This window comes from Camponotus floridanus, unplaced genomic scaffold (genome assembly GCF_003227725.1).
Source record: "Camponotus floridanus strain SB8 unplaced genomic scaffold, Cflo_v7.5 scaffold105, whole genome shotgun sequence".
NCBI lineage: Eukaryota > Metazoa > Arthropoda > Insecta > Hymenoptera > Formicidae > Camponotus > Camponotus floridanus.
Window position 1 is genome coordinate 357,885 of NW_020229221.1, and position 23,875 is coordinate 381,759.

At 36.7% G+C, this 23,875-nt stretch overlaps 1 protein-coding gene across 2 annotated transcripts in view; it reads right to left on the bottom strand.

Moving 5' to 3' along the window:
- Positions 1-1,761: 1,761 nt before the first annotated feature.
- Positions 1,762-23,875, bottom strand: part of LOC109609710 — a 125,008-nt gene continuing 102,894 nt past the window's right edge. For both annotated transcript variants that reach the window (XM_020030030.2, XM_025411249.1), the window contains exon 6: positions 1,762-2,288. The gene's annotated coding sequence lies outside the window, so the exon portion shown is untranslated. The remainder of the gene's footprint in view (positions 2,289-23,875) is intronic.

Consider the following 23,875-nt stretch of genomic DNA (forward strand, 5'->3'; position numbering starts at 1 on the left):
CTGCATTTCATTCGGACAGTTTCCATACTACTGAAGAAAAAAAATGATATCGTCTGGGTAAGGCCACCCAGTGCAATCAGTGCTATTCTCATATTCAATTATATAACAAAGCTAACCTATTCTATTGTTTGCTTAATGTATATTTAAATAATAATCACAAAAAATGAGACCAAGGTCCAAGCATGTCCTTTGGTCGGGACCATCAACCAAAAGGCGGTCTCGCACCTGATTTTTAAAATGGGTTTACTTATTTTCATCCATACGATCGCATAGGATATTGATGGCTTTTCTAACACTGGAATAAAAGTAAGTGCAATATATAATTTTATCACGGCTAAGATTTCGTCAATGTCTGAAAAATTACTAGTATATAGTGATATATTATTAAAAAATCGGAACTCTCAAAAATAATAAAACCGACAATTTCTCTGACGTGTAAAACGGAAAACTGAACGCTCAGAGATTGTAGAAAATATATATTTTTTCAGACTTTTTTATTAATTATCTTCGAACAATGTTACAAAAAAACATAATCTTGGTTTTTGTTTTAATCTACATATCATAGAAACAAATAAAAAAATAATATCTTATCATCCAATTTAATTTATCAATATTTTATTACTTTTTCCGTTAAGTAAATTTTTATTTTAACTGTGTTTAAAGACAACATAAAATTGCGATAAAATTTATTTCTCTATAAGTTATGTATACTGTAATATATTGAAATGTCGGAGTGTACAAATTATGAGCATTCAGCTTAAATTCAAGTTAGGTATACGATCACAAGTGCAGGTAAGGCAGTATTGCAAAGTTTTCATAGCTTGCGCCAATTGACGACCAGCGCAAAACAGAGTCGATTCGACATCTAGCTCGACGATGCAAAAGGGTATAGAAAAAAAAAAGAATAATAATTGTAGATAGACACTTCGCTAAAATGGAATATAAAAGTAACTTACGCTTAGAACATTCTAATAATAAAGTAGAGTATAAAGTATGACTTAAGTACAACCACAAAACTTGGTCATTATTATGGCATTCGTATCCTTAACTACGCGGTCCGTTAGATCGCGTCTGCTCTCTGACGGCGCGTCTCTTTATAAAAAGAATCTACTACTTGCGTACGGAGGTGATGATTGTCATGATACGCATACACGCGTTTAACTCTCCGGAAAACGCACATTACAGCATGTAGATTCGACCACCTCTCTTCGCGACTTTCCGATTCCCATTTTCAATCGATAGCAAAGAGTAACGAGAGTATGGCTCGGTGATAAATTAGACTTTCTTTATCTTACATGTGTACATTGCACATGTACATAACTTAAAGATTGAAAACATACAATGGTACTATCAATATTATAATATTATTGCACGTGTTATCAAAGACTGTAATTTATCAACAAAGAAAATTTAAGATCCCGATAAGTTTCAATAATAGATTTAAATTTCAATAAATTCAAATTTATTTTTATTTTAGCTTGAAATTTATTTTATTCAAAATATAAATTTCTTTTACCTAATTTGACTGGATTGATGGAGAAGTTTATATCGTTAAGAAAATTAAAATTATGAATATAGATATTTTGTTGCTTTTTTATCTTTTTCTTTCGAAATTTAAAGAGATCTTTTTTTGATGTGTAACGACGAAAACAAAACAAATAACACATAAAACAATAATATATTTTCTCAAATCCATTTTCTAACAGAAGTACGTAATTATTTTTCATTAAAAAAAATTAAGAATGAATCGTTTTTATATAGAAATAATTTATATATATACATACATACCAGAATAGATCAAGTATTTGGAATCTCGTAACATATTTACATTACTCGTTGCATCTACCGATCTCGATACTCTTTGAAAGACGGCGTCTTTTTTCTTACGAGAGCATTACGGTAATTCACGTTTCTGCTCGTACGTGACCTGAACATATCTCTCCTTTCGCTGCGTCGCTATTTTTGATTATTCCGCTTATCGTTAATCGACGATCACAGGAAGTACGCGGTGTTAATCAGGCTTTTGGGTCCTTTATGTGTCGTGTATGTACGTGTATGTTGAGTATGTGTGAATGCATATAGAGCATGGATATGTATATATACGTGTTGGACGACGAGTTTGAATGGCTTTCGCGGCTGCGATTTAATTAACGCTGAAAGAATGGCGAAATATTTCCCGTTCTTCTATCTTCCTTCCTCCTTGAATTCTTGTTGCAAATTTTGATTAATTAAACGACGTCAAAAATTTCTACGGCTCTTTGCCTTCTTCAGCCCTTCGTCAGTCGAATCTGCAAGCAGAGATAAAGTAACATATATATTACAACTATTTAAAACATAATTATTATAATTAATATATTTAATAAAGATACTGATGTGAAATATTCAGAATAACAGAAAACTAAGTTCGTAATTAGTAAAAAATTAATTTTAAATATAAAATAGTATATAAATTTTATGGACTTATAGTTAACTCTTTTTCTAAACATGTCATGTAACGATATTACCATCAATTAATTTAACTAATCCATAAAATATCTTTTGACAAAAGCAGATAGCAGCTTATAATTTAAAAATTTTTCAAATTTTATCAAATAATAAAATAATTTTTTATGTTAATTAGAAAAAACTTTTTAATACATTTTACTTTTAAATACATTTAGGCATTTAGGTATAAGATATATTTTGTGGCGCATATGAATCCGCATTGTATGCGTAGAGAAACATGAAACTTCACAGATTTTATTCTCCTTTTCATCTTGATCGCTGATGAACAACTATCGCGCTAGCAGTAATGAAACGCGATATATGCGCGTTATGTTACCTGATGAATAAATAGAAATTATACTCTGGTATTTTTTAATCGTTAATTCAAAGTGTCGCGCTTCGGCGATAACTTAGATTCATATTTATATAGTTTTTACTTGCATGTCTCTTGTCTCAAAAGCATAAAACGAGTGAAATATTCAAAGTGGAATTTTATACTTTAAGATGTGGACGATTCAATATTACATTCTTTTAATGAAAAACTAAGATTATATTTATTATTTAAACTAAAGAAAAATATATATTTTTTGCTATATAATGCATCATATTTTATCTTAAAGCGCGCGACAAAGATAATAATTATAAATTATTGTTTCATTGCAATTTTTGCGGATAATAATTATTCCTTTAACAATGCTTAGGCTCGTACACACGCACGCAAATATATTTCATCTCACAAATTGTCTGCGTATGATATTTCGAGTTTGCCTCAAGAAGTGGTTCGACTGGAATCGATTAAAATTCGATCGATGCCTAATAAAGATCAAATAGAATCATTTTCGTTTAGTTTCTTGTCTCATGTGTTATATGACATCGCTATATATCTTCATATGCAGATTACCGAATATTCGATCTCCTTTTTTCCTATATTTTGAAGAATATATGTGTTTTAACTCCAGAGTCGGAACGAATACTGTTCGCATCGATCTCATCGACTTTATATTCTTCTGCTTAGTGAGTCGTTTTTAGTACGTCCATTCCGCTTAGTCGCATCTTTGTGTGATATTTCGAATTAACTTCGACAAGCGGTCCTGCTTGTACCAATTAAAATTTAATCGATTGCTCGATAAGGGCAGGGTGGGATTGTCTTCGTTCAGTCCCGCAGCGTAATCAATCGCGGCGTATCAATCTTCGTAATTGAAATACCATAGTGAGATAACTTAATTCCATATCGCCCATGTGCATTAGCCATTGACCTACGATTAAGCGGTTCTGGGAAAGTGCGCTACAAGAGAATTCGGCTCCGCGCGGCAATTACACGCTCCCCGTTAAAATTAGCGGCCTAATTGGGAAAGTAGCGTGATTGCTTGCTGTTAAACAACCGGCGAGGCCGTGGCTATTCTATGTTGAGGCCTCGGCCGGATACCACGACGCGTACCAATAATTTGACGTAATTTAATAAACGCGACCCTGCTCTCTCGTGTACGCGCGCGGGGTCGTGCGACTGTTATTACCGACAGTTTGATCGTATCTCGGTAGTGCGTAATGATGATGCACCTAGTCACTGGCGTATAGTAGCGGCCCGATCATCGGTCATGCAAATTGGCGATGTAGAATGCGGCGGATCCCCATCGCCCGCCGATTCCCTCGCGATGCATCGCACTGTGCGCATACCGGTTCAGAAAACAGTGTATCGACATTAAGCTCGCGATCATTTGCATTTGTAATTTATTATGCTCATTAAATTATTCCTTTCTCTCGTGTTGAATCCATAATGCTCGAAAAAAAGAGAGAGAAATCATTTTTGAAGACAAGAAAAAATCTGCGTCATGAATATTCAAATGAATATATTTATTTCAAATATATATATTTTAAAACTATTTTCATATATAATGTACTAAATATAATTTAAAAAAATAAATATATTGTATGCATATACGAGAATGAATATATTTATTTCAAATATATATATTTTAAAATTATTTTTATATATAATGTTTTAAATATAATTTTAAAAAATAAGTATTGTATGCATATACATACATATGCATTTGTTTTTTAATATTACATAGAATATTGCTCAATGTAAGTTGTGCAAGTCAGTAATTTTTAATAATTGACTAACATGATACATATGATACTAATTATTATCATAGCTATAAAAATTTTTTATATCGGAGCAATCACGAAATTCATATTCCTTTGTTGGATTTTTTATTTATTTGCTATATTTTACGCGAGTTGCAACGCGCGCATAAATCGAATATTATTTCAAATGTTAAATGTTAATTTTCTGTAAAATGCTCAATGTCATGCAGACGTAAAATGGGCCATAAATTTCGAGGTTGAAAACAACACCACATCTGAAACCACAAAATATGATAATCACGGTCGCGGTTACGAGCACAAGTGATTCCACAACTGCGCAGATAAAAAAATAATCTCTCAGTTAGTGGGTTAACGTCCTCAGGATCTAACGGGCCGCGTAGGCGAGCATTAAACGGTGGAAACGACAATATCGACCCGCTTTTTCATTACAGAACGTAAATTTCGTTTACTACCCAAGTATTTAAATCACTACCTTAAATCTTCGGGATTTAATAATCAGTCTGAAGGTTCTCGTAATTCTCTGACCGTGCGCGGGCTTTGAAAGAAGCCAGAGCCGACAATGCTTCAAAAATATTGAGAAATTCCGGATGAAAAATATATAATTAGAAATTATCAAATTTATATTAATATATTTTCTTATTTTATTTTATTTATATTAATATATTCTCTCTTAATATTTTCTCTTGAGATTAAATAAATTTATTGAAAATCTTATATGTATCTCTAAGTTGCAATAGCAGCTAGATGATAATATGTAATATTCAGGTGTTTTTTAAACATTTTCTTTCTCTCTAATAAAACAAAAAAATATTTTCTCCATTTAAAGAAAAAAATAATACATTCCTTATTAATAATACAACTCTTGATATTTTTATTTAAAAATTGTATGAAAATTTTGGATGATTCATTACTAGCACTGTGTGTGGAATAGACACTAAAGATATGCAGAGCAATTTCGATGCGTCAGAAAAAGCACGACAAAAAGTGCGCGGGGCCCGTGTTTCGAGGTTGAGAGTTTCATTCTCGGGCAGCAATTAAACATGCCGATAAATAGTACCCAACGCGTGCGCGCGAGCGAGTGAAAACCGAGAGGGAGGAAACCAATCCGCCCTTACTGTCTTGTAATACATCCTCGAGCGTTGTTTATCACTCCCTTCGCCACGTTGCAATTACGCGCATCGCCGTAAAAGACTTTACGCATATGTGATCGTAAAAAGTGGAGAGTTTTCGTCAAGGTCCGCCGCAGCGACAGCAATGGCGGTGGTGATGACCATCGATTTAATTCGAGGTAATTTATAATTGGCCGCGGAACTCGTTTGCGAGAGAGAACGGACGGACGAGCATCCCTTTGTTTGTTCTCGGCGTCTCGTGGCGTCCAGACGGCGTTTCGCCAATTTTTCTCGGCATAAGCAACACGCGTCCGACGATCCGAGCGCGCATCGCCCGCGGTATCTGCACTCGGGATCGATTCGAGCTTGAGATCCTGTTGCGAAACCCGTATCGTCGCATCGCTATTCCTCGAAAATTGCTTTGCTTATTAACGGCCGCTCCGCTTTGCCTCATGCATCAAAATTTTAGTGGTCGAATAATAAATGAGTTCCTTTTGTTTTACATATTTGCATAAAATGATAATAGAATGTGTATAATACTGTAATAAAAATAAAAAATACTAATGTTTCAAAGGTTGAACGCTTTACTGGCGTAGCTCTTTCTCCAGAAAATTTTTGGAGGAAACCAATTATTGCATGTCTCGCGGCAGATCCAATTATCTCTTCGAGATGACAATGATGAATTACGTCTATTACGGGCGATTATAAAAATTACCCAGCGAAAGTGCGCGATAATTAATATCGTTCAATTATGGGATAATAATTAGCCTGTGCTACGCGCTAAAATTCGCGCCGAGATCGCGCAATTGCGCGATGATGCAAGCGGAGCAACATGCAGCTCTACAAACGTCATCGTTGTATCCAACTTTCATTCGTCTTCTCCAGCAAGATGAATTTCATGTTCGTGAGTTAGAGCAATAATTTCATTTCAAGCCTCCAATCGTGCCTCTTTTCTCGCCTTGTTTCGCCGATCTTCTTAAAAATGTCAAAAGACACTTAATTCAATATAATATTCGGTCTCCACTCTTGAAATCTTTCATTTTGATTACACGTTTCCGCAAAGAAGAATTTTCAAGAAATTATTATCTTCAAGCAAAGAACTCACCATCCACCTTTAGCTGAGGGGAAGGAAAGCGAAGACGTCGCAAAATTGTCGTATGGAAATCCAAGGCGTGCACGTTGCGGATATGTCGTCTATTTGCATCAACGTTGCGGCGAAGGTCGTAGTTAATCGACCGGCGGCGGTTACGCATTCGCGGCTGGTGCGCACGGCCGCAGCAGACGGGAAAGTCAAGCCAACGACTGCAATAATTGCAGCCTACCATTTCCGTTTCGAACGAAAGCTCGTCGAAGTGGAGCCGCGGCATTTTGCCACGCTCGACTTGTGAGCGAACGCGTCTGGAAACCCAGTGAACTCGTTGCGATTCGAGTACAACCACGTTCCATGAGTGATGACGCTGCGTGGTAAAAATCTTTGCATTCAGAATCCGAGATTTTAGATAGAGATAGAAGATGCGAAATCCTCTACCAGGATGTGCCTATTCAAATCTCACACAAACAAAACTTCCGGTTTTTTTAGATAATATTAGAAAATGCATACAATAAAAAATTGTTTTCAAATATTTTCTTTACTTGCGCTTGTTAGTCAAGATTCTAGGTAAAGAGAATATTTTAAAGATCTTTTGAAATATTGACTTTTTAAAATGATTTATTTGTAATATTAATTATTTATTATATGCATTTTCTAATGTTTTCGCTCATACGAAGGAAAAACACAGTCGCTTAAACTCCAAGTGCTAGATTTGCACATGTACTGAAAAACCTGAATAGTTTTCATAAGATGAATATTTTTCACTTGCATAATGTTTTCATATTTTATCGTTAAAATTACAATAAAAACATGCTGTATGTTTCAATATTTTGTTATGATATTGAATATATTATAAACATAGAGACAGATATATATTTATAATATATTTTAAATGTACAATTCATAACTTGGCGAATTATTAGTTATTTACAACATAAAATTATTAAAGAGAGAATTTTTTTTAAAAGTTCCACTAAAATTTCATGAAAATTCATTGATTTTTCTAGATTATATAAAAAAATTCTCTTCTTTGAGAATTTCAGACTTTCCATGTTTTACCAGAGAATAGACACTCTATCTACGAGAGCTAACGCTATTTACTATTTTCTCGCTGTAAATAACATACGAAGCAAATACTCTTAGCAACAAATAGAAGCATCGAAGCAATAGCATCCGTTTTAACATATGAAAAACATATATGAAAAATGCATGTAACTAATCCGGTTAATACAACATACTCTTACATTTTTAAGGCATGATATTTTCACAAGTGCACTTAAAGAAGATTATTATACCGTTCTTCGATCTCCGCAATAAGAATAATACCGTATCGATACAGCTATCGATAAGATTATCCTAAGCGCGTATAGAGAGACGAACGCCCTGCCGTTTTCAAGTCGACGTTTGACGGCCGCCCATCGGAAAGGGATTTACCGTTCGCCGGGAGGATAATCGCGACGGGGAACGAAACACGTTAGGGATAATGCGCCTGTGTTGCGCGGGACCATGGCAAAAACGCGGAAAAATCCGTTATGGATAAGAAGCGGGCTCAACAAGCCTAGATTAATATGAGGAAGAAGCGTGTTCCTGTCTCGGGCGTCGAACGTCAGCGAAAGACTCGAGCGCGGCCACGGTTAACTAAGAACGAGTTTCCGAGTTCGGCGATCTCTTACGAAGCTTCCTTGCAGTAGAAATCGCGAGTTTAAGCCCCGAGCGACGGGCTACCAATTTCATTCAACGTTATATCAGACGTAGATCGTCCGTAATCAATAAAAGCACATCGTTAGTTCGCGAAATAGACAAAAGGCACTTTGAGAGCTTGAATGGAAATCGTTATAACTTTCAAGAGATTGATTTTCAAGACTGTGTTTCATCTCAAATTTTCCATGAATCTATACGTTTATAAATTTTGAAGGCGCAGAAAGTGGTCCAGATTAATCGAATTTTGATAATGTATTACATTTTAATGTATATGAATTTGTGTAAAGAGAGGCGAGCGCATGAAAACACATCTGCACGTTTAAAGCGCGCGGCGAAACGTCCTGTATTTATTCACTTCGATTTTCTTATCAGGGATATCTCGCGGAAATGCTGGCGGAGAAACATTTCCGCGGTTCCGCGTGCGATCGAAGAAAAATCCGGGAGAAAGTAGCCTAGAGCTTCGCGATCGCGAGGCCCGGTCGATTATCGATGGCGGGGTATCATTAATTGTTTGCAACGAGGAACAATACCCCGGCGTCTTATCATCCGGTCTTATCGGACGCGCGGACGATTAATCGATTGTTTTGATCGATCGGTATTTTCCGTGGCTGCTCGCGAGCGCGCGAACCGTCAATTAATCGATCGGCCGATTAACTAGAGCCGAGAGGAAGAGAGAAGGAGAATCCGAGCGGCTTCGGGATTATTCCCGTCCTATCACATGGCATCCGATTGTACTGTTCCCGAATCGTTCCGATCCATCGCTCATTTCGTGCCGTTGCCTCCAGGCTAACCGCCACACGGACTTTGCGCTCGTAGCGCTCGTTTCTGTCCTACGGGTTTTGCTGCGCCGAGAGAAGAGAGGAGAGGAGAGGAGAAGGAGCTTAACCGCTCTTTTCGTTTCGTTACATCCTCGAACGAGCCGCTGTAACGTCGCGCTGTGAATATCGTACGCGATTACGTTTTATTGAACACGCGCGCGGCGCGATGTTCATCATCGACGCGCGTTCATTGGCGGAGCCAAGGACGAATGATGCCCTTCGCGATGAAACCATTTTAACGACGGACGCTTTGACATTTCATGTGGTTTTGGTAATTAAGGTAATATCGGACGTGTAAAAAATTGCAATCATTTTTCCTCGACAAAATTACACGCATCTCGAGCATCGAGCTGTATTTTGCTACAATGTCGCGTTGGCTCGCGACGTCTCTTCTTTAACGATGCCATTGACTTCGAAGGTCGATTGCTGGGACTAAGAGCGAAAGATAATGTCGAGCGTTATATGAGTTTTCGCTGATACGGCGTTTAAAGGCACGTAATGCACGCTTTCGATAAAAAGCGCACAAATTGACATCATGAGCAACGTATAACGCACACATAGGAAACGGCGTGTTTCCTCCTCGTCAAACGTTATAGAGCCATTCGAAACTTCGTAACAAATCATAATTACATGCGGGACGCTCCATTACAATTTTTGTCGCGCCGCAACTGATTCAACACACCACCACATCGTGTAATAGTGTTTGTCCGCGCTCGGGCATTACGCGGCCGGACAAAAATCGTTATTGCCGCGGTTAATTGCCACGACGAGTGTGCAGAAAGTAACGATCGCCAGACCGGTATCGCGATTACTTCCCTGCGAGGTATTTCGCTTGCCGTCTCTCTTTTTTTCTCCTCGCGCATATAAAGTCCGCTCGCTCGAGAGAGTCACGACCAGATTATTCGCGTGGAGGACCGTGCGTGTAAAGGACCTTCGGGCCTGAAATGGTTTAATCGGTTCATCCGCGATTCATGGAAATAAATAATACGCGTTACACATTTTTCTCTCTTTCTCTCTCTCTCTGATATAGAAGCCTGTAGACTCGATGTGGTGCGAGTCTCGCCGAGAGTGCAACGCGAAAGGCGCGTTTACGTCTCACGGAAGACGGACGGATCGTTTTCCCAGGCGTGCACTCCCGTTATCGTTATCCTCTCTCACGTTCGGACAGATCGTGGAACGCCGATCGTCGGTTAGATCTACGATGCAAAATACCGCGGAGTCGCCCGTCGAGAGAGTCAATTGTGGTCCGAGTTAAATGTTAAGGCGCAGGACTTTTGTTCGCTTAGCAGAGGAAATGGAGTATCCCGGTGACGTTCGAGCAGTCGCGTTGGCGATTTAGTTTCGATATTACGCCTGTATTATCTCAATTCGCCATTGAGCGCAGAGATTATATACAGAGGGAATGAGAGAATGAGAGAGAAGATGCTACGTTTGACGCAAATATCTTTATATCCTTATGTATGATTATATTCTTACAAATTTATTTGCATCTTTTACATCTCGTATATTTATTTTATACCGTTTTATAAATATACAATTACATCTTGTACGGTTTCTTTTAACAAAGATCATACGTATGAATCTTTATTGCGAGCAAACGGAATTAAATCGATAGAAATCTAGAAAATAGAACATCAAAAGCGACATTTCCGTCTTTCATGCGGAGTATATCGTTGGATTCATCGAAATAAACGATCGAGTTACTCTTTTTTTTCTCGGCCCTAAAGAGACATACTAACGGTATATTGCTCGTCTTTCTCTCTTTTTTCTTTTTTACTCGTCCTCTCTCGCGTAGCACTCAATATGCGTTTGCCTTCCACGCGTGTAACTGTAGCATCGAATAAAGAATTCTATCTATACGTCAACGACCTACTAGATGTAAGAATAGGCTATGTAGATGATATGCAGATCAACTTTCAAAGTGATTCGAGGGACTTTGTCGACAACGTTCCTGACAGACATAGAGAGAGAAGTAATTTCTTTCTGACTTTGTAATTTTATTTTAATTTATGACAATCCAGCTATCATCCTTACAGCATTAAAACTATCTTAATTTAATTTATTTCTGTTTTTTATATGTATTCCATTGAGATATTTTAAATTTAATACAATAAAATGAATATTTTTTATTTTTAAGTTTGTTTTTAAAATAATATCAAAAAAGGGACTAAGATTTACAATAATGTAATGTCATTGAGATTCTTTGGTAAAACGTTGCGCGATGCAAACAGCCGATTCCCTCTCACAAGCAGTGGAGTATAGTAAACGCTTACTGCTACGCTTACTCGTCTGGAAAACTTTCTAATAACCTAGTGACATTCTGACCGTCAGGAAGGATTCGCTTGAATCAGAATTGCCGGCTGCGAAGCGTAGCTGCAGAACTTTTACAGATATCTACGATCAATAACTTTTTCTTTCCACGCTTCCGTCTTCTGTCAATGTGTTCCAAAGGTTACATGATTATGATTAATATGCATGGTTAATAAGAGTCACGACTTTCAAAATATAATTAAAATTTTTAACATTCTATATTTCGTAAAACTTTAATTGTTTCTCCCTCTGTTAATTTTGTCAATATTTTTTTTATTTATAATATACTGCAAAATATCTTAATGTCAAATAATTTTATTTCTTAAAAATTTACATTTAAATAAATATATTTTTAATCCTAGTATCATATTATAATATTATCAATATGCTAAATAAATTTATTTACTGATTATTTTATATTTTCGAATTAACAAATCACAAAACAATTAAAATACCTGCATAAAATTCTAAATAAAAGTCTATCTTAATGAGAGCAAGTAGAAAGCGAACACTGCTCGTGAACGAAATTAATTTTATGCCAACGATCGTAAAACAGTAATAGGGAAGTAACGCCTCGCGCTTGGCCTGCTTTTGCTGACTTGGAAAATTTTCCAGTAACCCAGTGACACTTTGCTTCCAGATAAATCTGATGTTGTCATTCATACGAGAATTGCTATTTGTAATGTTTTATAATTTTCACAATATTTGTACCATGTATATAATGTAACATTTATAACATTTTTATTTAATCAGTAACTCTTGCGTGTTTGTTCTTTATTCAACGATATAATAAATAAATTACTGTTTGATAAAATATACGTGCGATTTCTCTCTCTCTTCATAGATATATATAATATAATCTTTAAAACAATTACGGTGGAAGATATATTATATCATCATGAGGGGCACCTGATGCGCTCGCGAGCGGAAACGCGCGAAACACATCTGGCATCTTCTCTGACGATTCGCAAACGTCGGCGAGAGATCACGCGAATCGCGAATCGACGCGAAAGCGAGCGAACGCGAAGGGGGGAAGGTAGCCATCGATATATTAGTTATGCCAGAGGCGAGAAGTGAGAGACGAAGAAGTGGAGGCGAAGGCGAATTCTCTCCACTGCCAAGGCGGCGTAAGGCGTGGTTTGTCCCTTTACTTTGCCTTTGCTTGCCTTTCTTGACTCGTATACTCGTTCCTTCGACCGCCGTTAGTTCGACAAAGCACACACGTGCGTTCCTATGCGTATGTGTGTACACGCACGCACATATGCGTACGTCTGTACACACAGGGTGTACCTTGAAAAGGCAGACATTATGGACTTTGTCATACGTTTTGAAGCACAATACAGCAAGTTCACACAAAAGATATATCCTAAAGAATATTTCCTAAAGAATATTTCTTTTTAAATTTAAAAGAAAAGCTTTTAAATAGCTTGAAAAGAAATTTAAAAAGCAGGGCAGCAAGGGAAATGTGAGCTTTATATTTTTTCATATTATTATTCATTTCATAAATATATGTTAATGTTAATTTTTGTATGTGTTTGCTTATTTATCTAATATTAAAAATCTAAAATTTATTTTCCGTTTTCATTTACACATATCATTTGTAAATTAAAAGCAAAGAGATATGATTTTCATAACTCCAAGATTACTAGATTATTAACAATATCCGTTTATAATACTCCGTAGAAAGACAACTTGGCGTGTGTGCGTACTACAATATATACATAGATATTTAGATGCACGCCATATACTACATATACTACATATGCGTTTGCATATGTAGGTTCGACTGGTTCACCTCCGCACCAGGCTGGCAACAACTAACGAGCAGCTGTCGGTGAGAGGGCCGGCGACAATAACCCGTGCATTTTATATGTTTCTCTCTGCACTTATACGCGTCAATAGGTCCTCCTCCGACAAGGTTCTTGGCAAAACCCCGCTGGTGCGCAAGCGGATGATTGATAAGCCCGTCGAATCGCCGATATACGCGCCTATGTATCCGATTAAAAGAAGACACGGCGTTTATTAGCTCAGGAATTTTCCCGCATAATCCTCTCATAATATTTTTATAATGTCAAATAATTGAAGAGTCGAACTTATTGTCGACTTTAAACGTCAAATAATAATAATATTCCGAGTTACAAGCACAAACAAGACAATTTTAAGTTAACGAAAAATATTGGCGTGCCAAATATTTTAATAAATAATTAATAAATACACAAATATTTTAATAAAGATCAATTTTGATTATAGATTTTATTGTGAGATAGTTGCAACGCGATACATATTATTTAATTGCTTAATTTATCGTAATTTCTTGAGAGATTTATTGTGAGAAAGATCAGACCGACAGCTGTCAGGCAACTGTACAGTTTCATTTATTACGAAATACTTCAAGGTCCGAAGGGCTGCTACCGATTGTAGACGTATCACTACACGCGCACCGAGGTATTCCAGCAACGCATGCACGAGTCTCTCGACTGGCGCGTACGCATTCCAAGTAACGGCATCATCAGCGGTTGAATTCTTCCTCTGTTTCGAAGATCGATAAGCGTGGGTGGACGATTGAGTGATTTTTCTGTATGGACTGTTCTTTTCGATTTAAAAAAAGAATATAGTCATAATTATAGTCATAATTAGAAAATAACACGTTCAGTCATATTTCTTTTCATAATTGTTTCTATTATATTTAATATTTGTTATGCCTGTGATTTTTTATAATTTTTGTCATTTTCAAAAATATCGACACTATTGTTTTAATTAATCACTGATTAAATTTAAATATTAAAACAAAAAATTTTGATTCTTTAAGAATGTAAGGATTTAAAGATTTAAGACAAGTTATTATTCTTAAAGAAAATCACAGTTTTTGATTGTTCTTTTGATACTCGCGATTCGAATAAAATTTATATGTTTGTTACAAAATTCATTCAAAAAGATGATATTTTAAATATTGGAAGATTTAATTATTTTTTGACATAAATCTTGTGATATTTATGGCATAAATAATTTATGAAAGTTCTACCAAATAAAGTGCCATGCAAAGTTTGGGCAAAGATTCAAAGTTTCAAAAGTTCAAAAGAATGATATTCTTGCTCCTCATAATAAGAACCAAATGTGACAAATAATTATAATATATTATTAAATTTAAATTAAATTTAAGTTAAAAAATAAAAATATGATTCATTTAGCCAAAAAATGATATACATTTTTCCAAATGGCATAAATGTTTATAGTTACGCTCTTAAAAATATTTATATTTAAAAAGAGAAAAGAAAAATATGTTAATAAAATCTTTTACGTAAATTATATATAGAGATAAATTTGATGAATAAATAAACAAAAATTAATAAAAGAACAAAATTATCATATGCAAATATTGAAACTTTATTCCATTTATATGAAAAATATTTCTTCTTTTTCTTAAAACTCATTTATTTATAATTTATAATTTGCATATATTTATAATTTATAATAATTCGTGCGAATTATATTAAACATGTCAATAAAATATAGTATAATATGTTGTTAGATATATTCGATATCGAATCGCCAATGGTTCGGAAAACATGGAAGATCGATGTTAATATACTCGGCAGAGGAAAGAAACGTAACGTCTAGACGACGTTCGTAAAAGTCGTAAAAGTAGTTTTAAAGAAAGAAATATCGAAAGAGGAATATGACCAAGAAAGAGAAAAGTCGGAGTAGTAAATCGGAGACGTAACTGTTCATGGAAGAAAAATAATCGGCATTACTACTCGAGGGAACGCATCACGGTCCAAGTTGGCGAAAAATCTTGATGTCCGGTCGACCGGCCTAATGAGATCGAAGTTTGTGATGATAATCTCATCCCGTACGCGCCCAGCCAAGGAACACTATTGATCGCGTTCGGTAAATCATACTTGAACGAAATGAGCCTCGAAACGCGGCGAGATAATAAATTACCGCTCGCCTGTCAATTAGTTTTTACGACGCGACACCGCCTATAGTTAGCATATATATTAGACAAGTTTGTCGACGCGTAATTATCACAGATTGAGAACGAGGATTTTACGTTTACCCAACCTGATGATGCATAATTGTCGCGTGCGTTCGATAACAAGTTGCTGAAGAGAACGCTCATCAACTTCAAAATATTGTGTGTGCGTGCCATATGTGTATATTGTGTGTGTATATGTGATGCATGCCTTTCTCAGACAAGAATGATGTGTACAATAGATTTTTCATTTGCAAGCGTCTACCGATAGATAATTCACGCGTATTAAATTTTAAGAAGGCATTTTAGAATGCGTCGGTGATTTCAGGAAATAATTTAAAATAGCATAGATAGGTAGACAGATATCGATGCTGTTTCTATGCGAATAATTCGATCCTTACATGCGAATAAAATTGGCAAGTCGAAGCCGATCGTTCGTGTATAAGCGAGAATCGATAATATTTTACGAGTAGATCGAGCAGGCGCACCTGCTGGCAAAGATAAAGCGTAGCTAAACTTTCCGGCGCGGAAAATTTACCGATGGTTCCCGCGAGTGAAGATTGCTCTGCTATGTAATGATACGGATTTACAGCAATGTGCGGGAACTAGGAGGATATATAGCATGAATTATTCATGAATCTGCCTCTGTCTTTTTCTCTCTGTTTCTTTTGAGAATATGAGGAAGCGGAAGGGCGTAAATGAATTTCGCGGCCGCTAAAACGCGGACGCAAAGCGGTTCGAATGAAATTCAAATGATTTATATTCGTGCGTACGAAGCTTTTGAAGAATATACAAGGTGATTGCATCCATATATGCGTTGCTATAATGGCTACACCCTAAATACTTCAAAGATCACTATACTTTATATTCGAATAAAATTCCATATCATAAATATGATAAATATAAATCGATCTAAATCTTATTCTTATTGCTTATAAAACAAAATCCGTCTCAATAATTCAAGAGTCGAATTCAAATTATAATAAGCAATAAATATGATCAGAATTACTTGCATGTAATTATTCGTAATTATCCATATATTAAGATACAGATACGTAACGTATTATATTTTATCTCTAGGATAATAAAATCAATGTTTGTTTAGCAAAATTCTGCGAGCTGCACTCATCGCGCATCTCAGAACTTCGAGTTAGCCCCCTCGTGACTTCGTCGACGCCTCGGCGATTTATCGATGCTGATTGTCAGTTATCGAGGAACAGAAGTACTCGATGTTCCGTTATGAGGAGGATATTACGTGCAAAGGGTGCCCAGGGCGTCGATTGACCGATTAGAATATCGATTAATATCATCGGGACGTTATCGACGTTTTACGAGAGCCATACCATTACGCATTGCGTAACGCAGTAAGCTGTACGTAAAATGAGAACTCAACATAGGAAAAAAAAAATATATATATATATATATATATACATATATATACATACATATATATATATATATATATATATATATATATATATATATCGAAATTATCAGTAGAAAACGTCCAACATTAAATCGAAATAATTTATTTGAACAATAGCGAGAAAGAGAGAAAGAGAGATGAGATAATTATTTATGCTGCACGATTCGTATTCCTGAGATTCGCCGTTACGTCCGAGGTCGTCAGGGCCTTCGTCGACCTGACCGAAGGGTCTCGCGGGTGAACCTGACGAACATAGGGTCTTCGACCCGGTGGGCGCCACGAAGAGGAGAGTGCGACTCCTCTCTTCGTGACGCGCACAGCCACTTTGCCACGACAGTCATAAACATCTTTGAATGGAGACCACCCACCAATCTATATGCTTCTTGAAACCGCTGTAGCGCGTTTCACAAAAACACCGAGGCCGATTCTGCGGCGGTGCTCTTTTCCCCAGCTTGAGGGATTTTCGATCCTCCTCGCGAATGAGAATAAAAAGTATAGTATCAAGCTTTCGAAGAGGCCTTTGAAATATAATTAAAAATCTCTCAATATTAAAATAAATAAATATATATTTATTTATTTTTCTTAAAAAAAAAAGTATTTAAAAATGATAATTATATTAGTATTGTAAGATAAAAAATAACGCAATAATATTTTGCTACGTTGTAAAATTAACATTACGCGAAGAATCGCGTTGATACGCCGGTATTAAACGATTCAATGGAGAATTAGTTGCTAGTATCGAACGCGCATGACAGAATTGACGTACGGTACGGTTGAATGCTTTGCGGAATGAATGGTCGAATCCCTGCGGAATTACCTACAGGCCGGGTATTGTTACTATCGCACGATGCGATGCGCCCTTCGAGATTCTCTTATTGGCGCGAGAGTCATACAGAAGTGAGATCAATATCTCATATAAGCCGCGCAAAGAATTATTAGCGTCATTACCTTTGTCATAAGATAGTTAATGGCCGGCTATCTTGATCACGGCCACGGTCGTGACAGTTTGATCGTTTGTACGAAACGATTAGTCATTTTGTAACTTCCTGCGATATTAATCGCGACGTGCATCTATGCGCACGCGTCATACGACCGCACTTTACGAGAGCCTGAAAAGCGTGATTCTGTCGTATGCGAAAAAATTGCAACTGTGAATAAACGGCCTAAATAAATCTATTTGATTGTTTATTAAGTTACAAAAAATAGAAAATTATATCGTTTGCTTAAATATGGTGAACTGCTATGCAATTTTCGCAAAAAGTAAAATCTAAATCGACAACTGACGTACCGCAATTTAATTTATCAGCAGTGAACGAAATCGCAGCAAGAATGCCAATGATCCGATGCCATATAATTTATTCCAGTTATACATCCAGCAAGAAATGCTATAAAGTCATTATATTTCGTCGAGAGAGCTAAGTATACATTAGTTGTATTAGAAATGCAAAAACTGGTTAATCAATTGTTTTATCAGTTATTGCGATCTCAATTACAGAAGCAATAAAAGAATGTATGCTCTTTTGCGTTTCATAATATGTAAATTTAAGCAAATAACATAAATTTTTTATTCTTTTCTTAATTTAATGAATAATCAAATAAATATATTGCTATTTGTGAAAGATTCATTTACATATACACATGAAAATACTAGAATAATATTCTTTAAAAGCAATTATGTTATCGCAATTAAAAAATAAAATTATTTTAATGCGACATTTATTACCACACTAACTCTTAGGATATATACTTGGAGAGTAAAAGTTCGAAAGAGAGAACTATTGCAACTGTATGCGACAGCCTGTGTATTTCGCGATTTCACCAACGCGATAGCGTGCGACGCAATTCAATAAATTATGCGTATGTTTCCGTAATTTCGCTAATCAGCGGCAGCTTTCGCGGTCGCGAGAAACGTGCTCTCTTCGATCGACGTTCGGCGATGAAAAACGCACTGGCCCCGAGCCGGTGCAACCGCATCGCAAACACCGCACAGTTTGATTTCACGGGCGGTCGTAAAACATCAAGTCGGTCGATTCGTAGCATACGCAGCGGCCGCCAACGAGAGGAGTGGAAGGAGGAGGACGCGGCGGTCTGGCGTTTCTCCGTCCGGTTGCAGCTGCTTCTGGATCGGTGGCAACCACCCGCCCGCCTGCCCCTCTTCACGACTCGCGCAATTTTATACGCGGCTGCATCTACGACGAAAAACCGGTCGACGGGGATCGCTAGAGCTCGCTCGCGAAGGTGTATCGAGAGACCACGGGGCGAATCGCTCCTCTCCCGATCCCGTAAACGAGCGAACGCGATCGAAGGTGAGAGTAAAAGAAGAGATTAGATCGTAAAGCGGGGCGAACGGTGCGCGTCCGCGAGAGAGTATTACGATGAGAGAGTCGGGTTCGTTCCGCATCGACCTCCGATCGGTCGTTGCAGATGCTGAATGCAGATGCATCGCGGCCGCGCTACGGCCGATTACGCAAGAACAAGAGTGGCAGAAATCTTGCTTGAGATGCATAAGCTACGTACGCTGGGCATACACGGAGAAAAATGTATACTGTATTCAAGGAAATATTATTTATTTTAAGTATATCATAAGTTTGTATATCCGCAAATGTATCATAAGTTTACCACACGCATTTAATTTAATTGAATATATTCTGAATTTTAGTAAGTTCAGCGTTTTAGTCAAGAATATTAAATTAAAACAAAAATTTGGTTTGCTTGCTACAAGAGTTGACGTAAAGTAAGTTTGATTTTTCTTTGATACAACTTTACAATATTCTTGAAGAGAAAATAAAGATTACTATCACGAATATATTCTTTGTTGAAGAAAACTATTACTTAAAAAAAGAAAAATAAACTAAGTAATCGCTTTTCTTGGCAGCAGAATGATATTTTTCTCTGTATAAAGACCTTGGGTCTCTTCGAGCTTTTCTCCGCGCTATTAAATGATACAAGTACTTTTTCTCTCCAAGAGCAATTAGATCGTAAGACGTTACGAACGTCATACGTCAGATTATTTATAACGCGCCAAGCGAAGAACGCAAATTATCTTTTCACGCATATTAATTCTCGGCGTGCTAAATAAGCATCATTTGCCTTATTCCGAGATTTCTGTTCTAGCCGTTTATAGTCCACTTTCATGCCAGGTCTTCGTATGTACGCGTTTAACGAGTCAGGATCACGCTCGCCGTTTTGTTTGTTCTCGTAATTTCGAGTTATTAATATCACGCTCGGTTTCGAAATAATTTTATAGAGAGAGAGTACGCATCCCATACACACACATATATACACATCCACATGACTGAAATACCAGTTTTAGTCGATGCTTCTCGCGCTATCGCGTCAAAGCAATATTTTGCTACATGTCCTCGTTTCGCTTCAACCCGCGCGATATACACGATCCGTGCGTTACTCCAAGCAAATGGATTCTATCAAGTCTCGTTTGCAGTATTATAAATTAGTATAACCGGAGCTCTCCGTGGCGCATTGCAAATAATTTCAGTCGGACAGCTATACGGGCCTAGCGCACGGTCAACTTAGCAAGACCCGGACTGCCTGACCAGCGATAGTTTACAAGATAGACGTCCTAACGGAACGTGTGTGCGATGCACGTTTTCCACGACGAACGCCACGTAAATAAAACGATGGCGAATTTGTACACGCGGTGAACGAGAGTAACGACGACGAAAAAACGTCGACCTTCGTCGGCTACAAGCGCATCGTGCGCGCGGATTGATAAGATTAATCTAGGCTGCAAATGACATCGACATTCGTAGTGAGATTAAGACAGAGAGAGTCTATTTTTAAATCAATCCAAATACATAAATATTTCTATGCCTCTATTCGCGAATTCTTGAAATCTAAAAGTAATAAAATTACTCTTTATCTCTAATCGCTTGTGAATGAAAAATTAGTAACTGTGTTACTTTTGATATAGGTTTTGATATAGTTTTTCTTTTTAAAATCTTTAAATTAATTAGAGAGAGAATTGGTATTATCAATTTATGAGATAATAAAGCATGTTTCTTATTCATATAATTAATATTGATTTTGTTTATATACAAAAATAATGTAATATATTTATAAAAATATATAGATAGTCTCGATTCTCAAATTCAATAATTTCTTCAATAAAGAGTGCACTAGTTTCATTAGAAAATGAATTTATGCCAAAGATTATTTTGACCGTTCTCTCTCTTTCGCGATGAAATTCGATCATAAAAAGCACTGAAAGTATTGAAAGTACTGAAACTTACAAAAATATTAAAAAAAGATACTGAAATGAAAATATTTCATTTTTTCTTTACATATCTTCAATGCTATTCAATGATTTCTCTTCAGTCTTTCGTACTTTCCGCTTCATCTATGCCAATTTCTCCGACAACATGTCGAGTACTTTTCTTGCCGGTCGACCGATGGTACTCGGGTATAGATAGATGCGTAACGAACGGCGCATGCACAATTTCATCGGTGCAAGTGTAATAAACCCTGGGCAATTTTGCACGCAGGTTTGCGAGCGACACACACACGTGCATACAAACACGCATACGTACATGTGGATGCGTGTTTGTGTTATCTGGACGCGGTATGCTACTCACGGTGAGTCGCCGCCCGGCAAGACGAGGGGAACTCTCCTCTCTCGTGGATCCCGAGAAGTGCACGGCGAACCCAACGCAAAGCACTACTAGCAAGGAGTGCAGTAGTAATAATAAAGTGGTAGTGGTTGGCACGTCACGGTCCAACAGGCCGATCAACCGGCCGTGCGCCGAGTCGGCTACTGGTCTCCGCCCACGCACAGACGCGCATCTATGCACGCACACGTACGAACGCACATGCTGCAAAAAGCCCGCGAGTGTTCGTTGTCAATACTGTGTGTGTGTATATGTGTTGCGTATATACTATACTTGGGTATATAATATATACTACTATATATGTGCGCGCGAGTTATATGTGTGTGTGCCACCAAGTTCATCTATAGTTTTACATACGCATAGATACGCTATCGTGGACACTCGACTACCTAGCTGCGATTGGAGAGCAAGAATAAGCGGAAAGAGAAAAATTTGTTTTACTCGAGGCTGCGGATCCTACTCGGATGAGAAGAGAGGCTCATAAAATACGTACACGCACACGGGCACACGCATGACGGCGAGAAGTTTCAAGAAAAAGGGTCGGCAGGAATGTTAATATCTGTATTCGCATAATATAAACTAGAATGACCTAATAAAACTAATCCATATAATTAATATTTACATGTAATTATACGATACGTATTTCTGATAAATAATCTTATTCCTTAAATTAAGATTAATATTATTTAATATGATAGAGAGAATTATAATAAATCAATATTTGACTTATAAAAAAATAACATGAAATATGACACATGTATGAAATGTGTACTAATAGTGATCGACGTTGATTCGGATTCGACATGCGTAAGGCTGACCAAATAGCGGTATTTCTACTTGACTCTTTTTTCCGCGCTTTGCCAACGGTAATTATTTCGAGCATATGCATGTCACAACTTTAACGAGAGTAACAATTTACTTAATTTATTCATCAAAATTAATAATGTATCATTATATTGCAATTGATACAATTTTCTAATATGCTACAATACATAATAAAAATAAAATATCCTTTTTTGCTGTCCTCTAAAAGCACTTTCACTTGTAGATGGAACAACGCGGTGATATTTCTGCCGATTTCTTTTTCTCTATTTTTCGCAAGTCTATTTGTCATTCGACTATCGCTATAAACCAATTATAAGTTGAAACGCGCGCGAGTACGCATTTTCAAAGCGTACTTTTACCACTCGTTGCACGCACCCGGAGATACGTGGGCGGGAGGCACGCCGACAATGCCATCGATTTGCTTCGCTTTCGCGGAGAAAATTACCGACACAAGGAACAAAGTGTTGACGTGCTCTTGCGTAATTCACATCGTGTCCCGAACCCTTTTCCGTAGGCGAAGCGTGACCCGCGGTTTGTCGCCTCGGTCGTAGTAAATTTGCCAATTTAAGGAGCGAGTCTGCAACGTGTTATTATCTTTTTCTTTTCACGCGACACGCTGCAACATCGTTATTTATTGCAATTTATTTAAAAATTTTATAATGTTTTTAATGCGATTCGAGTTCCAAGACTCGTTATATTTTGCGATTATGGTGATGATGTGATTAAACTTTGAATTTAAATGACGGAGACTCCTTAATAATTTGTTTTATTACTCTTTTGTATAAGACGAGAAAGTGTTAACACGTCCAAGCGTGAGCATCTCGTGATAAAATCAGAAATTATTATGATATTCTAGATTTTTAGGAGATACTTATAAACGCGAAAGCAATAGCAAGTATTAATCTTGTTTATCGACTTGCTGTCCCTCGTTTCAGTCTCTCGGTTGGAGCTGTAACCTTTATTAATCACCATGTTCAGGATTAATTAATATTTTTTTTATACGCATTCTTGAGGTGAGGAATTTCAATCACATCACCTCATAAACAAATTGCCTTTTTCGAAACAGGAAAATACCACTCTCACTGAAATTGCACTTCTATATATGCACTTGAGTGAAACTCACACTTCCAGTTTAAATCTATTTATAAACCACATGAAGAATAATATTTTGTTTTTTTTTGAAAGTTTTAATTTAACAAAATCCTTGATTTTTTAAATCGTTTATTTAGGCAAAAGTTATAATATTTAAAACTCCATATTAGCTAAAGAATTTATAGATGACACATAATGCAGAACATTCTTTAGTTAACAATGCATCGCGTCATCCATGTGGGCGTAGGTTTTAAGTGAGAGCTTTCGAGATGAAGCAGCTGACAACGCAGTCTTTTCATAATATTCTTTTTCG